General features: G+C 47.6%; 1 protein-coding gene across 3 annotated transcripts in view; it reads left to right on the top strand.

The window, feature by feature from the left end:
- PTPRA (protein tyrosine phosphatase receptor type A) overlaps nucleotides 1–25,365 on the top strand; it is a 133,174-nt gene that overhangs the window by 35,149 nt on the left and 72,660 nt on the right. The window lies entirely within an intron of this gene.

Raw genomic sequence — 25,365 nt, 5'->3', positions numbered from 1 at the left:
CAAACATGCTGTAACGAAGTACCATCAAATGCGTTCTTACGTGAAATTGCACTGCACATTTTCTGGTATGTTCATGTGAGTATTTTGTTCAGAATTGTACTTCACCAGTAGAAGCACGTGATATTATTCAAAAGATAACACATACTTGTTTCTCTTCCCTTAAGATGGAAGATTTTTCTTCAAAGAATCATGAATAAAACAAGACAGTGCCTCATAGTGGGAATTAAGGAAAAAAATAGTAATTAAGAGAAGTCTTTGGAATGGTCTTTTCCCCTGGCATCTTCACTCAGGCTCTGCAATCAGTAATTCAAAGGAGGTTTTGTGGAAAGGAGAGGCGAGATGCAGGAGTTGATATGACTTCCCCAAGGGTGAGAACTTCTATAGCTGGGACCCGAACATTAATCTCTTTAATTCCAGCTCAGCACTTCACTATGAGATCATTTTTCTGTTTGGTTAATCTGCGCAATGCCTCTAAAGCCTCTAAAGCCATAATGCTACATATGCATTGAAGAATCCTACTGCAAGTCCTCGTTTGAGTATCTAGGAGCCATTTGCTATCCCCGACCCCTTTTTGCTTGAACTTTGAATACAAGGAAGTGTTCCCTAGCCTTGGCTGGTCTTACTCTGATCTGATCGTCAGGGCTGATGTATTGCTAGTGTTCACCGGGGAACGTTGTTTTCAATAGGGACAAAGCGTTCTTAGTGCAAAAAATAGCTAAAATGCTAATATTTGATAGGTATGGGTACAACTGTAGTGATGACAATGTCATTCATAGTTTTCACGTAAGGGTGAGTAGCGTTGTGTTTTTAAGCTTAGTTTCCTAAACATCGGAGAGCGGGAAGAGGACACAGTCTGCATTTACCAGCCCCTCTGTCCCAAGTAACCTTTTGAACCCTTGAGCAATTTCAGCCACCTTTGAGAAACTTCAAAGTCTTCAAATCTTGCAAGTTCTGTGAAAATTGATTAGCAGGGAGGCTGAGTGGAGAGATCATAAGACTTTCCCAGGCTTGATGGAGAGTCTGCAGTGTAAATTTGCTTCTTGCTTGCCACTAGGTAATCCATATTTGATTTGTAGGATGATGCCAGCTCCTCAGTTGAGGTCATGGTATTACCAAAGCCTCACGTGGGATATTGGGCAGTCGTTTCACCCCTCTGCCACATTAACCCCTATTGTAGGTACAGATGACTTCATCTCTTCACTCAGAGGCACACGCTGCCTCTTTTACAGGCATTAGCAGATTTACTGGCAGCACCTCACACATCTAAAACGCTGTGTAAATGCCGTCGGCGCCCCATGCCTGGAGACCCGCGAGCATCTAATGCATCACGTTGCAAACTGTGAAATTGAAGATCCAGCCCCACTTTAATGCTTTAGCGCTGTAAGCGGCAGAACTAATGTAGCTCAGCATACTAATGAGGGAGGTATTTATCGTTAAGTGCCGAGCCGTTAGAGAATGGCCAGCGTTCAGCTTCACCCTTGAAACCTTTCTGGGAGGCTGGTCTTCCTCTTGGGCTGAGCCTTGCGGGGTCCTCGGCAAACAACCGGCATCGCAGCTGGAGCACAACTGCCAGCGGCAGGAGAAAAAGCCCAACTTGATGACTTTCAGGGAAATGGCCCAGAAAATGAAATCCTCTATATAACTTATAAAAGACCTTAAGAAGGGAAGGAGAAGGGATTGATGTGGGAATGAATGAGGCCGCACCTCGAATACTGTGTTCAGTTTTGGGCCCCTCACTCCAAGAAGGACATTGAGGTGCTGGAGCGTGTCCAGAGAAGGGCAACGAGGCTGGTGAGGGGTCTGGAGAACAAGTCTGATGAGGAGCGGCTGAGGGAACTGGGGTTGTTTAGCCTGGAGAAAAGGAGGCTGAGGGGAGACCTCATCGCTCTCTACAACCGCCTGAAAGGAGGTTGTAGCGAGGTGGGGGTCGGTCTCTTCTCCCAAGTAACAAGCGACAGGACAAGAGGAAACGGCCTCAAGTTGTGGCAGGGGAGGTTTAGATTGGACGTGAGGAAAAATGTCTTTACTGAGAGAGTGGTTAAACATTGGAACAGGCTGCCCAGGGAAGTGGTGGAGTCCCCATCCCTGGAGGTATTTAAAAGACGTGTAGATGAGGCACTTAGGGACATGGTTTAGTGGGCATGGTGGTGTTGGGTCAGTGGTTGGACTCGATGATCTTAGAGGTCTTTTCCAACCTCAATGATTCTATGATTCTATGATTGTTCTTCCTGGGGAGAAAGTGAAGGTGAAACCTAAAAAGAGACGTAACCCAGCAGGTTACCATGGGGGTAAAAGTGAGATGCTAACAGCTTACGGTATCACTTGGGGGCATCCAAAATGTTGGTATTTTCATTTCAGAGAATCTCTTCTCCAGCTCTGCCTGTTTGGGTCATTGTCATCTGTTAATTTTAATTGGAAAATATCAATGCAAGTGCAAGTGTCGCTTTTAACCTTCTCTACGCTTGTTTGAAAAGCATTTAGAGCTAAAAGCTGGTATTGGTGTTACCTGGAAACACTGGATGGAGAAGGCTTCATTGACATGAAAGACCACTTTATAAAGATAGGGCTTCAAAAACCAGCGGGTTTGTCAGGTACTACATCGCTGGGGGCTCACGGGAAGGGAGGTGTCACTTACACTCCTCAAATTTGTAATCTGGGCAGTTTAAATTCTCTGTCTAGAAAAGGGTGGGGGAATACTTGGGAGAATTTTGCTTGCAAAGATGGCTTCCACCAGGAGAGAAAATGCCGTGGACAGCACGCCCCATCCAAGAGGGTGTGGTGGTTTCTGTGAATTTGAGTAATTTCACACCAGCCCCAGGAGGCTGTCCAGGTTCGAAATGGCAAACCTCTGAATTATGTGTGATGTAATAGCGGACTGACTTAAAACCAAAATGGTCTCCTGAATATCTGTCCTCTTGACTTGGATGGAGGGCCTCGAAGAGCGAAGATGGTTTTGGTTTAGATGCCCTTAGCTGTGAAATGTGCATCAAAAATCCCAAACGCAAATTCTGCTCTGATTGCTTGACATCTCCACATCTAGCTTGTATATCCCCGGGATGATCTTGATTTGTTTCCACGGAGAACATGAAATTCCTGCTGAACCGCACGGTGCAGAACTCGGAACAGCGCGTCGACACGGTGTTGATTTGGAAGCCGAAGAGTTTTAAGAGCCTGATGGGAAATTATAGCAAACAAGGGCTGTTGGCAACTAACTTCCAAATCTAAATCCTCCATGAGCACAATACGCTACAATTATAGCAGCTTTCCCGGGTCAGGAAACAAATGCTGTGACTGCTGTATTCCTGTGTGTGATATTTATGACACACAATGTTATCTTTGTAATTGTTACGTATGCTTTTATGTAGTGCAATTAGGGTGGGGCTGAGGTTAATGGTAATGTTAATCGTTTTCGTGTGCTTAATTTAGACTCTGAATGCTGTCGTTCAGTAGGGAGTGAGTAACAAAAATTATTCATGCTATTGTACTGCTGTCACATCTGTGGTGTAGGGAGATGGCTACAGCACAGCCTAAATCAGCTGAGATGGCCAAGTCTTGCATTTACCCGCTGAAAAGCTTGTTCACTTAAGCTTCGGCGTTTTCTCCTGCTTATACCACGTTGGAAAGTCCTGAGGGTCTTAACGGATGGACTTGCTCTGAAACCAAACCCTGCGCTCGGAGGGGTGTCTCTCTGTGTGGACTTCCACCCAGCCGAACTTCAGCTGAGGCACAGGAACTATTTACGATGTGCTTCTTCAGAGAAACTCACCTCTGACATAATGACTTTATTTCACCCTGAATTTCTCTTTTCTGAAATGTATTCTGGAAATGCAGTCGAAACTAGTGCAGAGTCTATGGGTATGTGGTTATAGGGCTTTTTTCTTCCCCGCTAACTTCCATGAGTCAGGATGTGTCTGGCTACAGGTTTTGTACAAAATACCAAACTCAAACTATCAAAAAATAACAGAAAATTAAAAAAAAACCCACCACAACACCCAAACCCCATCAACTTGTTTTGTTTAGTGACCACTCCTAAAATACTTTTGCTCACCAAAGTTAGGGGAATAGGCACCCCATGCATTCTGAGTATTGGCTGAGGGGTACAGCTCAATGAAATCTGAAAAAAAAATAGGAGATTGACTTTTTTTTTTTTTTTTTTAAATTCTGCAGTGTCTGGTGAGAGTAGCAGAAGGTGAGGAGAATTACTGCTATGTCCAGGATCAGGACTGGGCTCCTGCTGGTGGATCTCATGGGACCATTCTGCTGTAGCCTTTATCGGAGGGGAAGTTAGGTTGCTGGGGTCCTCAGCTTCTTAACGGGTTGAAATGCATCTTTTTGCACCACTTTAAGGTTAAAAAGGTATTAAGTGCCAGTTTCTTTCTCTGTAAACTGAAATGTCGCAGCCATCTTCTTCGGGCAGTTGCAGAAGAAACACATGCAACCATTTTGCCAAGGATCAAACTTCTTTTTTTTTTTTTTTTTTTAATGATGTGCTCAGTTCACAAATAAAAAGCTTATTTGCTAAAGACCATTTGCTTTTCCTGCAGCCAGACCGAAGAGGCTGTGCTCAGGAAGCACCAGAGGGCTGGCTTAATTTTATAAGAAAAAAAACTTCTGAGAGTGCTCTTCGTGTTGTACTTCCTCAGTTCAGGACTCCAAGTCTTTCACAAAACTGAGAAGCATCCCATGGGGCCGCAGCCGTCCTGGGGTGGTGGATTGAATGACTTAAGTATCTTTTTTTGGTCTGATTTGTGACTGTAGCTTTAATTTATTGCCTCCTCTGTAAACCACAGATATGTTTGTTATTCTCAATTACATGGTAAAAAAAAAAAAGGAGCTTTATTTGGATTTTTAAGTCATTCTTTCTCTTTGCCTTGGCATTTGTTGTGATGAAATCCTTTTATGAGGCTTGTGGAGAGAGCTGGGTTGAAATAGCTTCTCAGCAGGACACGTGATGTGCAGCGGCAGAGCAAGCCCAAGGAAAGATAAGAACGAAGGTTTTATGGCTTCATTTAGACTGGTGAATGCAACCTTCACCCAACTCAATTTTGTACGTTGACTATTTTAAAATTGTAGCTTTTTCTTTTTACCCTAGAAACCCTCCTGTCTTAAATTTAAACTACCTACAGGAGTTGAACTTCAGTTTCTCTTTCAAAAAAATATCCCCATGATGGGCACATCATGGTCTGATGATGATGGTCACCACATGCGCATACCTCGATTCAGCAGTAAGCCTGCTTGTTTGTCATTTAACACAACTTTAAAATGTTTACACTGAAATTTTCCTGCATGTATTATAATGTCTGTTTTACTTTACTGAATCTGGTAGGTTGATTTTTCATTTTCAGAGTGGGGAGAAACTTGCGGTCCAAACCCAGTGATTAGTGATAGTTTCAACAGGTGGTCTTCTGTGTTGGCTTCTAATCCGTCAATCTCTTATAAAAGCAGCAAGCTGCGTATTACCTGGATGGTTTCCCTAAGAGAATGAAGCTTGTATGAAAGGTTATTCGATCTCCGAAGAAGATGCAGTTTTTGTTTACCCAAAAAGCTTTGTTCTTGTAGAATTCTGTTCTGAAGATGGTAGTTATTGACCTCGGCTTTCAAGCGGTGCTGATTTCAGGAAGGTCTGATGTCTGGGTTTCAGACTGTGGTGGAGAAGGTATCTCAGCCACTGTGTGGTGGAGTCGTAGGCTCAGTGCATGTAGCAGCTGGACATGAAAAAAGTGAAAAAATTAGATTTTTCATGAATATGTTACTAAATTTAAAAGATGTAGCCCCATGATTGCTTTCCGATAATTACTTTCTGCCTGCGTGAAAATAACATAAGCCAACATGAACCCCAGTGGCAATGGGGAAGGATTGAGTGGGAGAAAAGAAAGTTATCTCTTGATCAGTATTACATTAGCTTGATAGTAATATTTTTATGAGGAAAAGTATCGCACCATGCCCCCAAAGAGGCACAGGCTTCCTTGTGTTTTCTGTGTCATCTAGAGCTGTTTGGGGAAGGCTGAATACCACATGGCTTAAAAATACAAACCCATTACGATTTCACGAGGAATGGCTCATCTTTTAAAAACACTGTCATCTGCTTTAAATCCTTTTTATGTCTCCAGCCTGAGTGCCTGGAAGGAAGCTGGGAGCTCTTCACTATTAAGTGAAGCTTAATATTAAGCTCTTCACTGCTGCCTCTGGCTTGCTCTGGCCACCTTTCAGTCAGGAGAGGACAACTTGTGAGCAGGGTCAAATGTGTCAAAAGGCGCTTGAGATAAAGGGTTATCAACACCGGAGGTCAGGGTGGTCTTGGGGCTGCGGCCATGGCTGCTGCTGCTGTTTCTGTTTGTCCTGGGCATGGAGGTGATGTGGCTCCAGTCACAGAATCATGGCATGGTTTGGGTTGGAAGGGACCTTCAAAGATCATCTAGCCCAACCCCCCTGCTGTGGGCAGGGACACCTTCCACTAGATCAGGTCGCTCAGAGCCCCGTCCAACCTCACCTTGAACACTTCCAGGGATGGGGCAGCCACCACCCCTCTGGGCAACCTGGGCCAGTGTCTCAATGTAAAACATTGGTTCCTTATGTCTAATCTAACCTACCCTCTTGCAGTCTAAAACCGTCGCCCCTTGTCCTGTCACAGTAGGCCCTATTAAAAAGTCTGTCCCCATCTTTTTTATAAGCCCCCTTTAAGTACTGACAGGCTGCAAGAAGGTCTCCCCGAAGCCTTCTCTTCTCCAGCCTGAACAACCCCAACTCCCTCAGCCTTTCTCCATAGCAGAGCTGTTCCATCCCCCTGATCATTTTCGTGTCCCTCCTCTGGACCCGCTCCAACAGGTCCGTGTCTTTCTTATGCTGAGGGCTCCAGAGCTGGACGCAGTGCTGCAGGTGGGGTCTCAGCAGAGCAGAGTAGAGGGGCAGAATCTCCTCCCTCGACCTGCTGGCCACGCTTCTCGTTAGGCATCCCAGCCATCTCTGCGTGCCCTCAGCCCCATCTTCACTCCCGTTGGGAGCACCTATCTAGCTCTGCTCAGAGCTACACATGGGGAAAAGCAGAAGAAAGCAGTTTTTCCTCCCTGGGACATGGGTTGGATGGAAGCACTCAGGGGCGGCCTGTCCAGGGCTCTGCAGACCATCCCAACGAGGACGGACCCCCTGCCCCAGTGCTTCGACACGTGCCTTCAGGGTTGCCTGTCACCCGTGCTCTGGTGTCGGTTTGAGTGTAGCAGCACCCAAGCTTTCAGACAGCATGGGGCCCCATGGAAATAATTTTATTTTTTGGGTGGGTAGACTAATCACTTCTCCCAAAATGCCGCTGTTTCAACATCAAGGCACAACCCTACGATTCTTGGCTTCGGGGTGTGACCTGAATTAATGGATTCAGCCCAGGCTGCCTTCCACCACACCACTGTAAATGAGGAATAAATGGACTACGTGAAAGGAGATGCGCAGTGTGCAGTAGGCAAGAGCTGCGGGATGCAGGGTGGAAGTCCCTCTCCCTGCTGCTGCTGTTTAAAATTGAGAATAAAAGGCAGTAACTTAAAAAAAGCAAGTTCTGACAGTGATGCTTGCATGTAGCTCTCTTTGTTCTCAGTGGTGATATCACGTATCTCAAAGCTGTCTGTACTCCTGATGCCCTTAGACATTCGCATCCTCTGAAGTCTGAAGGCTTTTGTGCAGCGTTTAGCAGAGAACTGCTTCAGGACTGCAATGCACGGGTCTTTTGGCAGCGTGGGGTTTCCAGTCGTTACACAGTTAATCGTTAGGCTACAGCTAAAGGAAAAGAGAAACCCTTTGCTCATGAAATGAGTGGAAAAGGAATCAAGTTTTGCATAAATCAAGAGATTTATGCAGCGGCATGGTGGTGTCACTGGAAAAATTTACGGGGACCTCAAAGATAACGGGAACAGCGGCACCGAGCAGCGTAGGGTTGTATTTTGAAAAAAAAAAAGCTTACCTTTGCTTTTTTTTGGATGCTAGAGAAAATTGTGTGGGCAGAAGTAGTGGTAGAGTCTATGCACCCATATCAAGAAAGCTTCTAATGGGTTTCACCTAATATTTTCACAGTGAATTGAGATCGCGAGGGAGATAAAATGCTACAGCTCACAAAATGCCCGGAGGTTCCCTTGCAAAGGGTGATAAACTGGATTTCTGGGCTTTGAGGGAACAGCCGTGGGGGAGTTATCAGGAAGCCAAAGCGATAAATCCAGGATTACTGCTTGGATGTTTGCTGATGGTAAACAGATCCGTGAGATGCGCAACAGCGGCTGGAAAAGCTGTGAGCGTCGATGCTGGGTACGGTGCAAACACCCACGAATTGGTTAAAAAAAACCCCAGACCCTCAGCGCTTAAACTAGTTCTGCAGGCAGAAGAGGTGGAGATGCCAAAATTGGGAGGAGCTTTGATACCCGGCGATGAAAAGCTGTTTCCTGAGTCAGAGGCTGGAAGGATGGATCCTGTAGTTGAGAGTAACACGGGGACGCTGGCTTTCCTATTGCTAACTGCGTTCCCTTTTCGCTGGGCGATATTTATTATTTCACTTGGGTTATAACTTCCTCGTCGGCGTACGGGGGTGTGGGAGGGGGAAGGAAATGACACTTGCTTTCTTTGCAGGACGTTTCGAAGATCTGCAGATTAAAGGCTGGCTGTAAGAGCTAGGTGTTACCGGAGACAGTAGAAATAACGCGCTTCAGAGAAAATTCTTGCAGGTACGTCGGGTGAAGTAACCTGAAACCTGGCATTCGGGGTGCGGCAGAGGAAGATTGCAACCCGTCCAGTTTTGCTTTGTAACGTAACACACCGTGGAAAAGGGCCTGTTGCTTTTTTTTAACTTTTTTTTTTTTTTTTTTTAAACTTGTAGCGGCTCGGTGGTTTGGGGGCGCTCCCAAGCTCTTGCTCCTGTCTGGTGGGAGTTGAAGGTAGCTGCGCTTTGTTTGCACGGTTGCCTCCAGAGCCCTGTTTCCCTTCACACAGTCGCAATCAGGCAGGAAACGGGTTTCTTGTCCGCTGAGCCAGCCCCGTTTTCTCGACAGCGAAAGCTCCCTCCTTGCTTTCTCCCTGGGCTCTGCTGGGAAGGTCTCCAGCTCTGCTCGCCCCCACGCTTGTCCATGCAATTCCTCTGGAGCAATATTGAGCCAAAGTTTTCGGGTGCTTAGCCTCACCTGGCTCTGCACGATGCTCCCTGTAGTTTTTCTACCTTACACCCCCCAAAAAATCAAGCACCCTTGCCTGCTTCTTTTCATATCATTGTACAAAGCGTGGCTGTCACACCCACCGGCTTCCTTTTAGGTTTTGCCCGGCGCTGGACTCCGGGCGCCTTGAATAAAGCATTTTATGCTGGGACGTGGTAGCGGCAGGCTTTCCTACTGGCATGACCAGACTCTCAATGTGACATTCAGAGCTGTAAAATACTCTCTGACAATAGCTGGTGTTGTTCAAAGAGCGGCATAAATAATCGAGGGGATTTTTTTTTTTTTTTTTTTTTCTTTTTTTGCAAGAAGAATGACATCTCCCCGGGCTGGCCGGGGAGGCGGCAGGCTGTTTGCATGCACAGCGCTGGGGGGGAAGTGCTGTAGCATGGAGGGGGATCTCAGGAAAGGGGTGACATCGAAAGGGGGGACTTCAGGTTGTTATCTAGAAGGTTTTCAACATCGTGGCGCTGGGATGTCTCTTAAACGAGGTGTTGGGACCTCTGTTGTATACCCATTTTTATACAGAATAAAATAATTCCGTCATCCAGATTTTTGTTGTGTTTGTAGCACAATAGGGTGGCTTTGCGGCACAAGCTTTAATTGCCGATGGGGAGACAGGTTCATAGAGTGGTTCAGGTGGTTAGGTGAGGCCTCAGGAGGCCTCCAGTCCAACCTCCTGCTCCAAGCAGGGTCAGCTGTGAGCCTGGACCAGGCTGCTCAGGGCTTTATCCAGTTGGGTCTTGAAAACCCCCAGGGGTGGAGATTGCACAACCTCTCTGGGCAACCTGCTTGACTGACCTCACGGTGGAAAAGCTTCTCCCTGCAGTTTGAACGTCTCTCGTTTCGTCTTCGGCCCGTTGTCTCGTGTCCTCCTACCGTGTGGTCCTGTGAAGAGCCTGGCTCTCTCTTCTGCCTGACCTCCTTGGAGATGGTGGAAAGCTGCTAAGCCCCCTTTCTCGCCTGGTGCTGGTAGCTGAGTGTGCCCAGGGAGAAAAAGGGACAAATAAATGTGTATTTGTGCAGCTACCACATACCTCAAGTTTTTCCTTGTCTTTCCATGTGCACCTGGGTCCATCCCACCTCCATTGTATTCATAGATCAAAAGCAGGGGGGAAAAGCTTTTCTGTCTTCATTTGATCTTTGGCTTGCTCAACTTAGAATCAGCTAAATTAGAATTAAAATTAAAAATAAAAATTTGTTGAAGAAGCTACCAAAAACCTGGGTTAGCAATTCACTGAAATGTCATCCCAGGTCATTAGCCCACGTGTCTGGTGACTCGCCTCTTCTGAAACTTCAGTAGAAAATATCTATTTCTAAGATTTTTTGCTTCCAGTCTTGACATTCATTGATTTCAACGCACCTAATGGGTGATGGGGTACCAGCATCGTTTTGGCAATTAGCTTTTCGGTGCTGATACGGGGCAGAGCGACTGCTGCTTTCATCCTTTTCTCTTTGACGCGATTTTTCTATTCTTTCAAAAAATCAAGAATGTCAGCATTAGAGCAGCTTCATTCTCTAATGCTATGGAAATAAAGCATTGGAATAAATGTATTTTGTACAGTGAATATGCAGAGGAAAAAGCTTTTGTGCATCCTTTAGACTGAAGCTGACCCCAACCTCATCTATTAAAATTGCATCTTTGTAAAAACTGATTTAAATATGCTTATTTAAAAAAAACCAAACCACCTGTTCTAAAACTAAGCTTAAACTGAAAAAAAAAGTTAAAAAAATGCAGTAGTGGTGGCCCTGCAGAGACTCTGCTCAGCACGTGACGTGGGTATGAATGAGCCCCGGCAGTTTTGTCTCCGGGCTGGATTAGGCACAGTTGCTACTGGTTACTGCACAGCCCGGCTCGGCGAGGCTCCGCCGGCGGGGCCGCTTGCCTTTCCTCTCCGAGAGCACCGCCGAGGCTTGGAAACCCAACAGGGTGGTGAGGACGTGCCCCGAGGAGGTGGTATTGGGGTACGGCTGAGATCTTCCCAGCCCACACTCGTACAGCATCCCTTAACGTCCCTTAACGTCACCTACTGAGTTTTTAGATGCTTAATAGTCCTTTGACCTCCAACGGCATCCAGAGGAGCCTGTTGCTTCTGGCATTTGCTTTGGGTTGAAATGTTCTTACCTTTATTTTCTTTTAAAAAGCCTCTTTGCAGGATTGAAACCCCATGAAGTCTGGTTTTTAGCAAAGATGCAGTTTGGTTTTTAGCCCTGCCGCTTGCGCAGGCAGTTGTTAGTCCTGGAGCCAGCGATGGTGGATTTTTTTTTTTTTTTTTGAGATGTAAAACAAAAGCAGCTCATGGTTGGTGTTTGCTGCTTTCTGCTGTCGGGAGTTGAAGCAGCAGCCTTGTTCTCAGCCCGTTCCTGCCCTTGCCTTCCTGTGAGTCCATTGAACTGGCCCCTGTCAATCAACAATGCTTTTAAAACGAACGCGTGGGATAAAGCTGCAAGATCGCTCCTGCGTCAGCTCTGGAGTGGTGACTGCACCGCTTGGTCTGTTGATGTACAGACGTGCACCACGTGCAATCATTTTTACACAATCATTTCTGCTTGTCTGAGGTGTGGCAGTAGGCGTAGCAAAATAAAAATGCCAGCATCAGAGGGGATAGTTTAGGCAGAGGTAGCGAAGGGCAGGGTGGCTTCAAGCGCCCCATGTCTCAGTGCTCTGATCTGCGGCAGAGCTCAGATTATTTTCCTAATGAAAATAACCCAAATCTGGGAGCTCCTGGATCCCATACACGCTGGTCTGATAAAGCCAGCTTTAAACTGCAGCCTTGCTTAGTGGAGAAGGGACGCGGCAGCGTGTAGTCCCCTCCAGGAGTATTAACTGGGAGCTCCTGCGTACGGTGTATTTAGATGTTAATCCTGTTGCACCGGTGAAGCACGTGGTGACTTCTGCACAGAGGATGCCTTTCGCTGCGGGGGCATCTCCCCTCCCAGTGCTGACCTGCCTGTCGCAGGATAAGCAAAACGCATTCAGGTTTTATTTCACCCTGGCAGCATATTTTAAAGTAAGGCTGGCAAAAGCAGTGGACTTGAGAAAAGAAAAGGCGTCGAAGCAGTGGCGATTATTGCAAGTGTTAGAGCAGCGTGGGGGAAATGCAAGGATACAGAAATAATAAGAGGTGGCTTTTGGGCAGCAATATATTTCAGAGAAGGCTCAGTGAACTGAGAACACCTTTATGAAAATTAGACATTTGGAAGAAGCCCTCGAAGGTGAGCTGACCTCCTTGTAAACAGGCTGCGTGGAGACAAAATGCGTGGACAACTTCCCGTCTCCGAGCTGACTCCTGAAATCAGGCTGACCTCGCAGCCCGAAAGTACTGGCTGGAAGAGGAGAACAAAGTACCCAATAAATGAATCCTGGGTTTGGTTGTATCGACCACAAAAGCTGCGTGCTTTTAGTGTTTTTCTCAGATATTTGCTCGTATATCTTTGTCATCGAGTGCTGTGCTTGAGCGAAACCACCCGTGACCTTGCATCGGTAGGTAGCTACCACTGTGGGTAGCTCTCAAGGCAGCATTGCCACCAGGGACCAGGCTCGTCTTCCTTCTCTGGTGCCGGTGAAATTCTCAGCCCATCCAGAGCGATGACCTCCGGTTTATATCTATATACCTGGAATTATTCCTCAAGCCGTGTTGTGCAATAGGGAGCATGATTCCACATGTGTTTTATAAAAGCAGAAGAGGATTTCGGGTGTTGTGTTTGGAAAATCAAAGCCCTATTTGGGGGAACTTGCAGTCTGACTATCCAGTTGGACAAGCTCAGCTTTCCCTGCAATTTAAATATACTCTACCAGAATTTTAATCGTGCCAGTCTCCATAACTACATTTTAACTCTTTAGGAGCGTGCAGGGTTTCCGAGCCACCGTCGCTCTCCTATTTAAATGATGCAGCCTTAGAAGACAAGAACAGCTTTGAATGTGTGTGTGTGCATCGCCTTCTTACTCCTCTGGAAAGCTTTTACAGCTGCCATGTGTCATTTGGGATAATCCAGAGTATTTCTGCGCAGCTCCAGGAGGTCCTTTCCTCCCCACCTGCCTTCCTGGAGCTTCCCCGTCCTGAGTGGAAGTGGGGATCTCCCTCTGAGCACAGTTCTTACCCTTATTCAGCCCAGGAGTTCCTCTGCGTCTTTGAGGTCGGCTATACAATATCTGTAACATCTTGGCACTTGAATTCTGTTTTCTTGTTCTCAGTTTTTGCTGGCACTTACATGCTACAAAGTACGGCAGTTTCCTGACTAAATTCAACCAGAATAAACAGCATATGTAGAGAGAGCTTCCAGTTTATTGCGTATATCAACAACATTGGAGAAACAGCTGTTCAAATCAGGGAGAAAGTCCCTGAAAATCATTATCTCATTTATTAGAAGCAAAATAAAAAAAAAAATCTGCTAATGCTTCAAGTATCGGAGGTAGAGAAGGGAAATGCTGGAAGCTTTGCTGTTGATTTACATGTATGCAGAGTCAAACCCCATGTGTACGCTTGCTTCGTAGATTATTATTTTGCCACCGGTGAAAGCTTCTGCAGCAAAACCTTCATTTGAATAGACAAGGTTTAGGATGGAAAGAAAAACTGGGATAGATTAGGGTAAAACAATTTGGTTTTGTTAATGCTGCTGGAGCACGTACCTTCCCTAGGAGGTGGTAGATGGATTTCTTTGTTTTTCCTTAGGCTTGTGGGAAGTCTGGGATTTGGGAAATAGCAGCTATGTACCTCGAGAGTTAGATTTGGATGTCTCATTGTAGCCTGTCTTATTAATGCCTGTTGCAGCTGATGCTCCTGGTAGGCTGGACCCATCAACACGCAGGGTCTCCTGACGTTGTCCTGGACCCTGCGGCAGCCAGGATAAGTTTCACTGCTCAAGGGTCTCCATCAGATGTGGTGGTGAGGCTGTGCCTTGGCCACACTTGGGCTTAGAGGCAAAGCCAAGCTCCTGCTCTTGCCCCAGTGCCTCCTGCTGCCAAGCCTGGAAGATCGTCTCAGGCGCCAAGTGCCTGGCCATCGTATGATCTGCAGAAACAGGTTTCACTTCCTTGGTGCCTAATGCAGCAAGGAGCATGACCTATGGGGGAAAAAAACCACATTTAGCCCTGCCAGAGAAACCTCTTCCATGCAAATCAGCTATTTAATGCCACCCTCGTGCTCTCCGCACGCCCTCCCTCCACGGGTTTGTCTGGAGGATGGGGCAGGAGCCTTCGAGTTGGCTTTCTACAGGTAGGATTTCCTTCTGGTGATGACCGCAGGGCGTCCCAGCCCGGTGGGTGCGGTGCTGGGAGCCGCGCTGGCTGCCTAAAGCCATATCTGATCCAGCGCTAGAAGATGTAGCTGCTGCCAGTCATCGTATTTACAACTTAGAGACTTTCAAATTTGTCTGCACCGGGGTTTCAGAGTTTGCAATACTGATGCCGAGGGCGTTGGGGGGGGGCTGACTGCTTGGCACCTTCACTGCTAATTTTTTCTTTTAAAGCTTAGGTGATGAATTGTATCAAACAAATCGTGGTAGCTAAGGTAGGAACGCGGTATCTGTGTGGGGAGGCAGTCCTGGTTGGAGGCTTGCTTTCGCTTGGGTGAAGGACCTGAGCAAATTTGAACTGAAAATGTGTGGTTTTAAATAAAAAACCAAACCCAACCATTTAAAGCAGCATTTTGTATTTTTAAACAAAACGTATGGTGGTACGGAGAGGACTTCCAGAGAACCAAATGGCTTATTTTACTGCTGGAGCAGGGTCTCCCCTAATGAAACAAAACAGAAACCCCTGAAGAAAGCCAAGCCCTCTTGCGTTCAGTCGTCTGAAGACTGCAGGAGATCACCGTGATGGATTAAAGCAAAGCCCCACAGCTGCACGCAACATCTGGCACGGCAGCTCGGTCAAAGATTTTCCATCCATGAGGAGGTCTCATCCATGACTTCTGGCTCCAGTTTCCATCTCCAATACGTCCAAAGGTTACAAAATTCCCATGGTAGGACTCCTCGTGCAGCGTTGCAGGGATCCTGCTACCGGCGTGATGAGTCCCGCAGGTTTTGTCCTGCCGTCCACTGTATCCCCCCAGCGGGAACATCAACAGCTCTAGCAAAACTCTTGCAGAAAAAGGTTTGGGTCTGGGGTCTTTGACTGTTTGGGGGAATTTGGGTGGTACAGACCAGGAGATGGCTCCTCCAGGGCTGCCTGGAGTTTCTGGCTGTCTCCAGAAACTTGCCCTGTAGCCCCTTTGTAATGTAATAGCACCCTTAACGAGATGTTTAATGCTTTTAAACGTGATGCGGGTAAAGATTTTGTGCTTGTAAGTCTCCCGATCCTTAGGTCCGCTGAGTCACCGTGGGCTTCAGTGGTGTTTGAGGGGGGTGTGTGTCAAAACTCTGAATTTTATCCAGCCTAAAAGCTACAACGGAGCCAACGTTATTCTTCGGTGCAAAGCGCTGAGCGATCCACAAGAAATAAAAGGCTGTGTTTGCAGCGTGCAAAGGGTTGGCCCCTTGCCTTTTTGGAGTTACTGCTAGGGCAACCCCTATTATATGTGGGCGTGTGTTGTTTCAAGCCATTTATAAATAAATGTAAGCAAAAAAAAAAATGTTGATAGTTCCTTGTTCCATATAAAATTGAGTGGATTTATTCGCAAACTTTATTTTGACAGCGAATCTAAAATCAGAGCCCGATAGTCAAGCCTGGAGGTGAAAGTCTTCCATGAACGCACTGAAGTGGTGCAGTGCCAGTGCCAGAAGTGAAAACCCTTTTTCCTTTACTCTCTGCTGCTGTGGCTTAATTTTTTTCCTCCCTGTTCAGTTTTCGCTTGCGTTAAAAGCCTTATTCTGCACTGTCAGGTCTGCTGAGGGTTTGTTTGACGTTCAACCGGAGCGGGACCAGGTCGGCGTGCTGCAGAGGTGTGTAACGGGGTGTCCTGGTAACTGATAACAGATCTCACGATGCAGACCACCGGCCCTCAAAGAGGGGCCAGGGCTGTTGCATTGACCCTGAGCCCAACAAAAAAGGTGCTGGGGAATACAAGTGTTAATGACGGTCATAAAGGAGCTGTTGCTTTTTGAGCAGCGTGACTTGCTGTTGCTCTGAACTTGCGACCTGGGGGAGAAAAGCACAATATCCCAGCTACAACGATGTTGTATTTATATCCAAAGCTCAGAAATCCATCTGTGCGGAGGAATGAAGAACATCCTATCGCTGTCTGATGCTATAACCATTTTTAGAAATCTGGCTGGAGCTTCTTTCTTGGGTTGCTTCCTGAAGGGTCGCTCGGTGTCCCTGCCCCAGCTCCGCCGCCTGCGTGCACGGAAATCGCAGCCAAAACCACCGCTTGACTCCCATCACGCAAGCTGCATCGCATGGATCTGCCTTAAAAATAGCTCCTGGTTGCCTTCGAGCAGCTAAAGCTCTGCCCGGTGACTTGGCAGTCTTTGGGCTGGGGTTTGGTGAAACGATGGGGAGGAAAACCCAATGCGTGGGTCACGAAACTGAAGCCTCTCCTGGCAGGAACGAGGAGGTTTCCATCGTGGTGATTTGCATCGGTGAGCAGAGCAGGTGGGGGCAACAAGGCGCGTGGCTGCGTTTGCCGTATGGGGCTGGCCTGTGGGTAAGGAGTAGCCCACGTATCCCCTTCATTAGACACAGAAATTCCTGAATTCAAGAGCTGGCAAGAAACAGCCTGCTGGGGATGTGGGATTTTTTTTTCCAAAACATTTGGGAAATCTAGGGATGAGAAGCGCAAATGCCAGTTTGCTGTGTTCATTCGCTCCCAAAACGTATAGGATACGGCCAAGCCTCCTGCAAACAAGTTGTATATCCCAACAGCCCTGTTCAACGAGTGGCTCGGATTAGCACACCTTCCTGAAAACGGAGCCAGCCCCGAGCCACCGGCAGAAATTGCCCTCGTAGTAGCGTGCGTGGTTCTGCCACGCCATCTGCCCCGTGGCAGCTCATCTCCCCGTTGCGCTGCTAAAAATCTCATGTCTCGTTGCCCCTTCCGAGCTGCTCCTAGCAAACCCGGGCTGCGCAGGGGATGACTGAGTCGTGCGAATGCGGGGGGGGGGGGGGTCCCTCCTTCGTAAGTATGTTTATTCATTAAGGAAGTCAAAAGAGGAAGAGGAATAAAAAGGTTGCAAATGTTTTGCTGGGTTAGAAATGAGACCTCGGCGACTGGGCTGCGCGTTGCCCTGTGCACGATGCATTCAGCAGCTCTAGCGTCCCTGGCACGGAGCTCGGGAAGACTGATGTGCCCTCCCAAGATTTGTTCAGGTAGGGTCACAACTTGTTTACGTATCTACTTATATCCTTGTTGGCCCATATGCCACTATTTGACTATCAAATCATCGCTAATGAACGCCTCTCGCATATAGTTGTGCATCTGGCCGGGACGTGGCTCTTGGGGTCGGTGGTCACCTCTGCATGCCTGGGTTTCTTTTTTTCCCCGACTATATCACTTCAGTTTGTAAAGGATGCCTCTTTTCAAACAGGTTTGCCCTGTATCTTTGCGTCTTCCAGTATTCTTAAGAAACAGTGAGACCTAAATTTTGCAAGCACCAGGAGAAGATTGCCGGGTGCACCTGGACGTGCTGCTGCGCCGGGACTGGGGCATCAGCCCTGCAGCCCATCCACGGGAGCGGAGCCAGAAGGTAGCTCGGAAAACGCGAGGGAGCGATTTCTACGTGCGCACGCAGATACGGCGAGGAAGGGAGAGCAGAAAGATTTGCCAAGGGAAATGGTCTTGTTACACACGGCGTGTCTTCTGTATGTATTTGTTTCCCCCCCTCCCGCCTCGTTCAGGATGCGGAATTGGGTTTTGAAGATTTGAACCCGTCTGGTTTATCTCTGGGTGTGTCGTTGCTGCAGGCTCTTATCAGGTGTGTCGCGGTGAGCGAAACCGTTCAAACAAAACGCTTGCACGTAAGTTTGTGCGCAGTACGCTGGGTTCATGTGTTTAGTCAGGGTTTGGTGTCTGCACTGGGGTGGAATAGGTCCACAATTAATGCCGCTACAGGAAAACTGATTTTTTTTTTGGTCTTTAATAAATTACTTAGGGGGATGGAAATCCTAGGGTGGTTTAGTACAGATGAATGGAGGTTAGAAACATTAGTGAGGATGTATGGAAGCACCGGCACCGAAATTAAGGTGACTGCATATTAGAATCATAGGATCATTTAGGTTGGAAAGGACCTTTAACATCATCGAGTCCAACCGTACAATTCATTGCCTTGGTTAGAAGCATCGGAAAGCTTTACCTTCTGAAACCTGCTGGCTTGTTCAGTTGTCAGGGTAGCAGTCGGATGCTTTCTTTGCTCTTGATTGCTCGTTTAGCTTTGACATGCTTTTTGCTGGGATGAAAGGAGAAACATCAAGAGGCAAAACTGCAAGAACTGCCGGCATTTGTTGCTGTCATGCCTGCGTGGTGGTACTGCCGGTATGGTAAATAGGCAGGTAGAGTAAATAGGCTGGATTTTTTTAATTCTTTTTTACAAGGAGATAACGATTGGATGCTGTCCCATTTTCAGACTAGGAATTGTTTGCCAGACTTGAATTACAGGAATTGCCGTAGCGAGGCAGATCAGCGCCTTGTGCCGTTGACTCAGAGCTGGCAGGGGCCAGGGCAGCTTCGCACGCCGGGTCCCCACGTTGTGCTCCCATCAGAAACAATTAAAGAAGCTGTTTGTGATGGAAACAAAACCAAATTGGTCTTATGCTTTAAGGGGAAATAAAGCAGTGAAGAATAACTTTATTGAACTTGTCCTTTAAATCTTGCTGCATTCCCTTCTCAGCAGCAGAAACTGTTCAAGCTGAGGGTGCGGCCAGCTCGTATTTTGTATTTTCCTTTTTTGAACTGGTTTAGCATGGAGAGTCTTTGGACAAAATCTTTTCCTATAGCTTTGGCTTAGTTGCAATCCAAAACTGATCTGCCGGTGATAGACTTAAACTAATTATCACTGAAGGGTGGAGAGAAGAGTTTTTAAAGCTGCTGTTGTGACAAGGTATTCGGTGTTCAGAGGGGCTTGGGAATTACTGGGCGCTAAGGTACTGATGCTGGCCCGTGCCAGCATCCATGTTGCTTCTTAGGAAGGGAGAGGTGAGTTTGTTTTCACTGTAAACTACTTAGGGGGGGTTCTGCTTAAAGATGGGGGGGGGGAAAGCCACCACCCAGCCACTTGTGCTCGAGGGGAGCTGCAGAAGAGCAGAAGGAAGCTGGCTGCGGGCTTTTCTGCTTCGTGCCTTGCTAATTCCTTTGGCCCCGCAGCTGGGGCAGCTCAATTTTGCTCCCTGCTCTCACTGCTTATGGAGCATCCCCTGATTCCCGTGTGCCCCTGCCCTTTTACTATTTTCATCCTCTCGCCTTCGTTTTCCCTTTCCTCGTTTTTATCCCTGCTTCCTTTGGCTTGGGTTGAGTTTAGGGTGCTCACTGTGCCTGCTTGTAAACAGGGTTTGTGGGTTTGATCGTCGATCCGCCAGGTACCTCCGCAGGATTTTGTAATATTTTCAGCCCGGGAGGTCTGCGGGGCATGGCTTGTCCCCATGCTGCAGCCAGGCGGCTTCTGGGTGCTGCTGTAAAAACCATCTCTTGATATTTATAAGGTCGAAGCAGCAAAGAAATGCAAAAGTGCAGGAACGCTGAGGTCGAAGGCATTAAAAACCTTTCACCTGGGCATCTGTTCCTGGGCTGGTTTGGTATTTAAGCACCGTTATTCTCTGCAAATTGATTATTTTTTCTTCATGCTGTACAGAGCATATTGTATTTGCTCTCACCTGTGGCGCAGTGAGTGTTACCATATGGTTTGCCCAAAGTTGATATTTTTAATGCTTTCAGCGGTAGGTTAGCGCTTGGTGCTCTTCTGGTGTATGTTTTTTAGCCAGGCAAAGTGCCAGCACGTCTGTGGGAGGAAAAACTCCTGGCTGGATCCTGGAGAATATACCGAGCTTGAATTCCCTCTGAAGGGAGAGAGCTCAGGTCCCGCAGGTAGGATTTTTCATCGTAATGATCCCATTTGGCAGCTAAATTAGTGACCAGTTGTGGTAGGAAAATTGAATGACTTCAGGAGCATCCCCTGGTACCCATAAGGAGGAGGGAGGTGCGGTGCAACACCAGACCCACCCCCAGCCCACAGAGCTGGAGCTGAGCATCACCAGCAGCTCCGCAACGCCGTCCTCTGCACAGGGACACCGACCACGGCCCTGCAGGCGTTCGGGGCTCAGGCTGCAGGATACCTGTAGGATATCTAAAAAAAAATCCGTGTTTCGATAAGAGACCCCGAAGGCCTACCTTGATAATTACCGACACTAGGTGTGTGTACGGCTATTTAACTGAATCTCGAAAAGGAGAAGCTGTTGCTTTGCAGTTTATTTGTTCCTCCGTTATCCTTGTTCATTCAATTGGTAAGATTTAGGGGGTTTTTTTTTTCTTTTAGGGCAGGGATCATCAGGGATACTCTATGATACATCCCCGATCCCGGCGAGCATCCCGACCTCTGTTGCAATTCAGGTGGGGATTGGAAGGGGTAAAGTGCAGCAGCGCTGGTTTTTGTGAGGACGACTTGTTTCTTCGCGTTAGGTTTGATAAAGCAAAGTGCAGGGGATTTGAGTCTCCTGCTCTTTATTTGTCTTACGTGCACCTTGGTGTTTGCACCGTGGTGGTTTATTTTTCTAGCAGCCTCTCTCTGCCCCCATCTATAAATCGACCTGTTTCAGGCATCATGGGTGAGGTTAGGATGCGATGTTTAGGGAGTAGAGTTATTTTTTGAGGGTGGCATTATAGCTTAGAAGAGAAACCAGCATTTCAGACAAAGCAAATCCCAGCGGGTCTCCTCGCCCCTTCTCCTCCGTTATTTAGGGTTGCTTTGGGTCGACGCGCGGCCGTACCTGCCGCAGCGGGATGCCAGCGGAGCACCGGCCTTTTCAGATGGCAGCAGCTCACTCGCAGCGCTGTCCCAGAGGATTGTGGCAGATTGCAAACACGCTCGGCACAATCATACCATCCCAATTAGCATAATGACGCTGCCTAATTTATGCGCAAATTGCCCTAATTTATGTGTGTCGATACAGATCATTAAACCAAGCGCGGGTGGAACGGGGTTTGGTCTCAACCCAACTGGGGAAGCGTAAAGCTGCGTCCACCCCAAAATGTGTGAAAGGTCTAAAATTTCTTCTCCGTGTTACTGAAACATGGAGCTTTGTGTTGTTTTGCTCCCGCAGCTCTGGCAGCACGAAGGGGTGCGGGGCAGGACTAAACTCGTGGCAGGAGGTAAGAGAATAAAAGATTCCTGTGCTGAGATTTGCATGGATTAAAGGCAGCTTTAATTTGCCTTGATACATTTGGCTTTCGGGTGGATTACGCAGGCGGCGGGATTTGGGGCTGTCTAGCCAACTAATACCTGCCTTACTTTTATTTTAATTATTTTAATAAGAGATGGAGGAGTCCTATAACTGTGGGCCACCTTTGCCAACCCCAGATCTTGAACATTTTTGTGTGTAACGTTTTATACCATCAACGTTCTCGATTAACAAACCTGCTGTCGTTGCCTGAAGTCCCACCTAGTGCGGCCGTTCCCAAAGCACGTTCTCAGCGGGGTTCTTCCAAAAGAGACCTCTTAGTTTGTGAGCCTGTGTTCCTCGTTTTTATAGAAGAAATGGTGTTGCGCCATAAAATTGTTCCATAGCGAGCGGGATGATCCAGCGCAGAAATGTGCAGCTTGAGTGAAGTTCTCGTTCTGGATGCCTGCTGGTCCACCATGTCCACCAAAGTATTCATTCCCATGACTTTAAGTATGCCTGTTTGCTGCGGAGGGTGGCACAACCTGGCTGCAGAGGTTTAGCAGCTTTAACGTAGTGGGTAGAACAGGGTACCAGGCTGTGAATTGGGTTTGGGCTCTCCTACCAACGTGGTCACTGACCTTCTGCTTGAGCTATTCTGGGAGAGAAGAAACACCAAGGAATGGCACCTTTCTCATGGTCCCGTCCATCTTTTTGTAGGTGCTGTTTGCAGGTGTAATTGCTCTTTCAGGGAGAGAACATCCTGCAGTTCTTTATAGCTCATGGTAGGGCCCTGAGCTCAGCTGAGGTGTCGGGACACCGCTGAATTACTAGGAGCTGCTCACTCCCAAGCACGTAACTCGCCATCCGCAGCATTTTCCTGTTTGATGATGGGAAGTCACTAGTCGAGCTGCAGTTTTGGGGCTCCCAGGCTCTGCGAGATAAGCTGCCTCTGTTACTTGTTGAGGTATAAGCGTGGCTGAACTCTCTCCTGGCATTAACTTGCGCTCTGCCGGTTGATGGACCATCCCTTGGACCAGTCCATCTGCAGGGGATGGAGCCTGCAGGTGAGCTTGCAAACACGCAGCTCTTAATCTTCCATTTCTTGGTATAAATAAAAACACAAACACAACCAATTCACCTGACTTCTTACCAATAAAACTGCTTTGTCTTGTGACTCTAAAATACGAGAGGTAGACCTTCTCCTTCACCTTGCTTGCAAGGTTTGCAAAGGAGTCTTTAATCTTTCGGCACAGCACCATACTGCAAGACACTTGGCTGTGAGTCCCAGGGTCTCTTTCATAACTGAAGCTCCTTCTGAAGCAGCTTTATGTTACGGCATTGTCCAGAAACACCTGGATCAGGCCAGTGTTGGGTTTCCCAGTGCTGCCGGACTTGGAAAACTGAATTTTGGCTGTAGAGAATGGAAGCTCCTCCCTATAGCCAGCGTGCCTTCCTTACTGTTGATCTGCTATAACAGCGTATACATCTACCCGGTTAAATGGCTTTCATCCAAACATATACAACTAACATATACAAATAATAATTACAAATAGTAATCATACTGTTCCCGAGGCCGGTGGGTTGCAGCCATGGCTTACCGCAGTCAGCTGACTGCACCGGACCCTCAGGACACCGCGTTTTTGGAGGATTATCTGGCAAGCGGATTACATTGCTGGCACGTTGGGGCACAGTGGGGTCAGGGCACGGCAGAGGAGTGGAAAGGCTTGTGTGTGGCCGGGGCTGAATAAGCCGAATGTGGGACATGCCACCTCCTTTCAGTTCTGTCGTACGTTGGTTCTTTGGCAATCGTGTTTCCTCTACGCGCAGGCCGTAATTTCTTAATTTCTAAGAACAGGTGTGGATGTAAGATATTCTTGTAAGTATTTATAAAATAAGGTGTTTCTACTCTTGCATACTCGAGCGACTTGAGTGCATGCCTGCACCGTGCTCCTTACCTGTCAAAAGGAGCGAGGTTTATGAGTCACTGCAAGTCATGCATCATGAATTACTCTCTCCTTCTGGTACTGATCTGTTTTTACAGCCATCTGAAGACTCAGCCTGCTCTAAAACCCATTCAAACATGTTGCGTTGACTTTTATAAGCTTTTATAAGCTCTTCTGTTTTCATTCTGCCTTTGCATTTGCTTTGTTTCATTACCTTCCAGTGTACGTTTTTCCTTCAGCAAGATGTTGGCCTCATCCTGGAAGGAGCCGTCAGCGTGCGCTGCGTGTGTCTTGCTCCAGGCTTTGTAAAAAATCAGCTTCATTGCTGATTCCCTTTTAACTCTGAGATGATGCTAATAACGGCAGGGAAGGGGAGTCCTTCGTTCCAGCAAGGCTTTCTAAAGCTGGAGGTGAATGCAAAGACTTCCAACTTTTCTTGCACTTCTCAGCGCTGTCCGAGGCTGCGTTTTGAATCTGGCAGCTTTGTGAATGAAGGAATAAATTGACCATGAAAATATTGACAGTACGGTTGCTTACGCCAGCTTCCTGATTTGGTCCCGTAAAATTTACCCCTTTGTTTTAAATGCGTATTAGCTAACTGAAGGATGAAGGGACCTCATTCCCGTTGCGCGGGGAGGAGAGGGCAGGCTGAGGGCTGGACTGCATTCCTGCAGCCCCCAGACACCCCTGCCCCGGGACAGCAGCGTTGCTGGGAGGTGTTGGGAAACGCTGGATCGTAAGGAAGGAAATGCAGGTGGTGCGGGGGGACCAGCGAGTTCGGCACCTCCGTGGGTTGCTCACTTTGAGCCAGAGACAAGAGAAAGCAGACGCCTCAGCCGTTCTCCGGTTGCCTTAAAAAAGAAATATCGGGAAAGTAACCCAGCTCTTCTCCTCCCTGCCAGATCTAATGTCTTTTTAATCTGCTCTCTCTCAGCTTCTTTTAAAATGGAAGTTGCTGGTTGCTGGTGGTCTGCTCGGGTTAAGCAGCGATTCTGGCAGACTTCAGAGCAGACGTGATCTCCAGGTCTCGTTGCTTTGAAGCTCCTGGTTCTATCACACTCGACTAAATCAGATTTTTTCTTCTCTGTGGAGGTGAAAATCAGCCTTGTGCGCCCATCTGATTGAAGTGCTGAGACTTGTCTAATTGAACAAGTGCTCGAGTCAACACTTGAGTAGGATGAAAAGCAGCGAGGAGATCACCCAGGGATTATGTCTGAGCTCCGCAGCTACTTGGCACCGACAGAGCAGATGGCTGGGTCGCACCCTGCCCAAGGCTGGGGAGAAAAGATGTCAATAGGAAAAAAATATTAATTTGATTAAATATATTCAACTCTAAATCTAAAACTGCCTCGGGTCTCTAATTTTGTACTTTATAGCACCAGCCCAGAAGATGGGATTAGTGAAAGGAGGGGTTGGTTCTGCAAACTCCTGCAAGGAGCCCGCTGCTGCCTCAAAGCTGATTGAGGTAAAAAATATTTTGGGGTGGAGAACAGAGACGGAGAGAGTGGGAGCGAGTTGGCTTGCCATGTAAAAGAGGGGATCAGCCGGGAACAGTCTCGACTTCGCGAGTGAACCGTGAGCCCCTGCAGTGCGGGTTTGCTGATGGAGTGAGGAACCACGTCCGAGAGCTGGTGGGGAGGGAGGCTGGTTTGTGCCGAGGTGTGAGAACATCACAAACGTCACTGCAGGTCACCTGAACACCGCAGGGACAAGCTTCGGCCTGTTCCCCGTAGGATTGCACCTGACCCTACAGCCAAAGTCTGTACCCAGAGAGGTTTGGGCTTGGGGAAGTCCGCTGGTGGCTGTCTCACTGGCACGTGGCCATCAGAAGTCCTGGTGACCGCCGTGCGGCTTTCTGGCCTCTTTCGTTGAGATGGGAATAAATGAACATACACGGAACCGCATTTTTCAAGTGCCCCAACCGCTTGTGTCTGGGTAAATACTCACTCGTAGGAGCCCAAGGCGAACATGATGCCTTCGCTACGATAAAAATTATCTA

Source organism: Aptenodytes patagonicus, chromosome 4, assembly GCF_965638725.1.
Source record: "Aptenodytes patagonicus chromosome 4, bAptPat1.pri.cur, whole genome shotgun sequence".
In the NCBI taxonomy this organism is placed as follows: Eukaryota; Metazoa; Chordata; class Aves; order Sphenisciformes; family Spheniscidae; genus Aptenodytes; species Aptenodytes patagonicus.
This window is presented reverse-complemented; position numbering and strand designations above follow the sequence as displayed.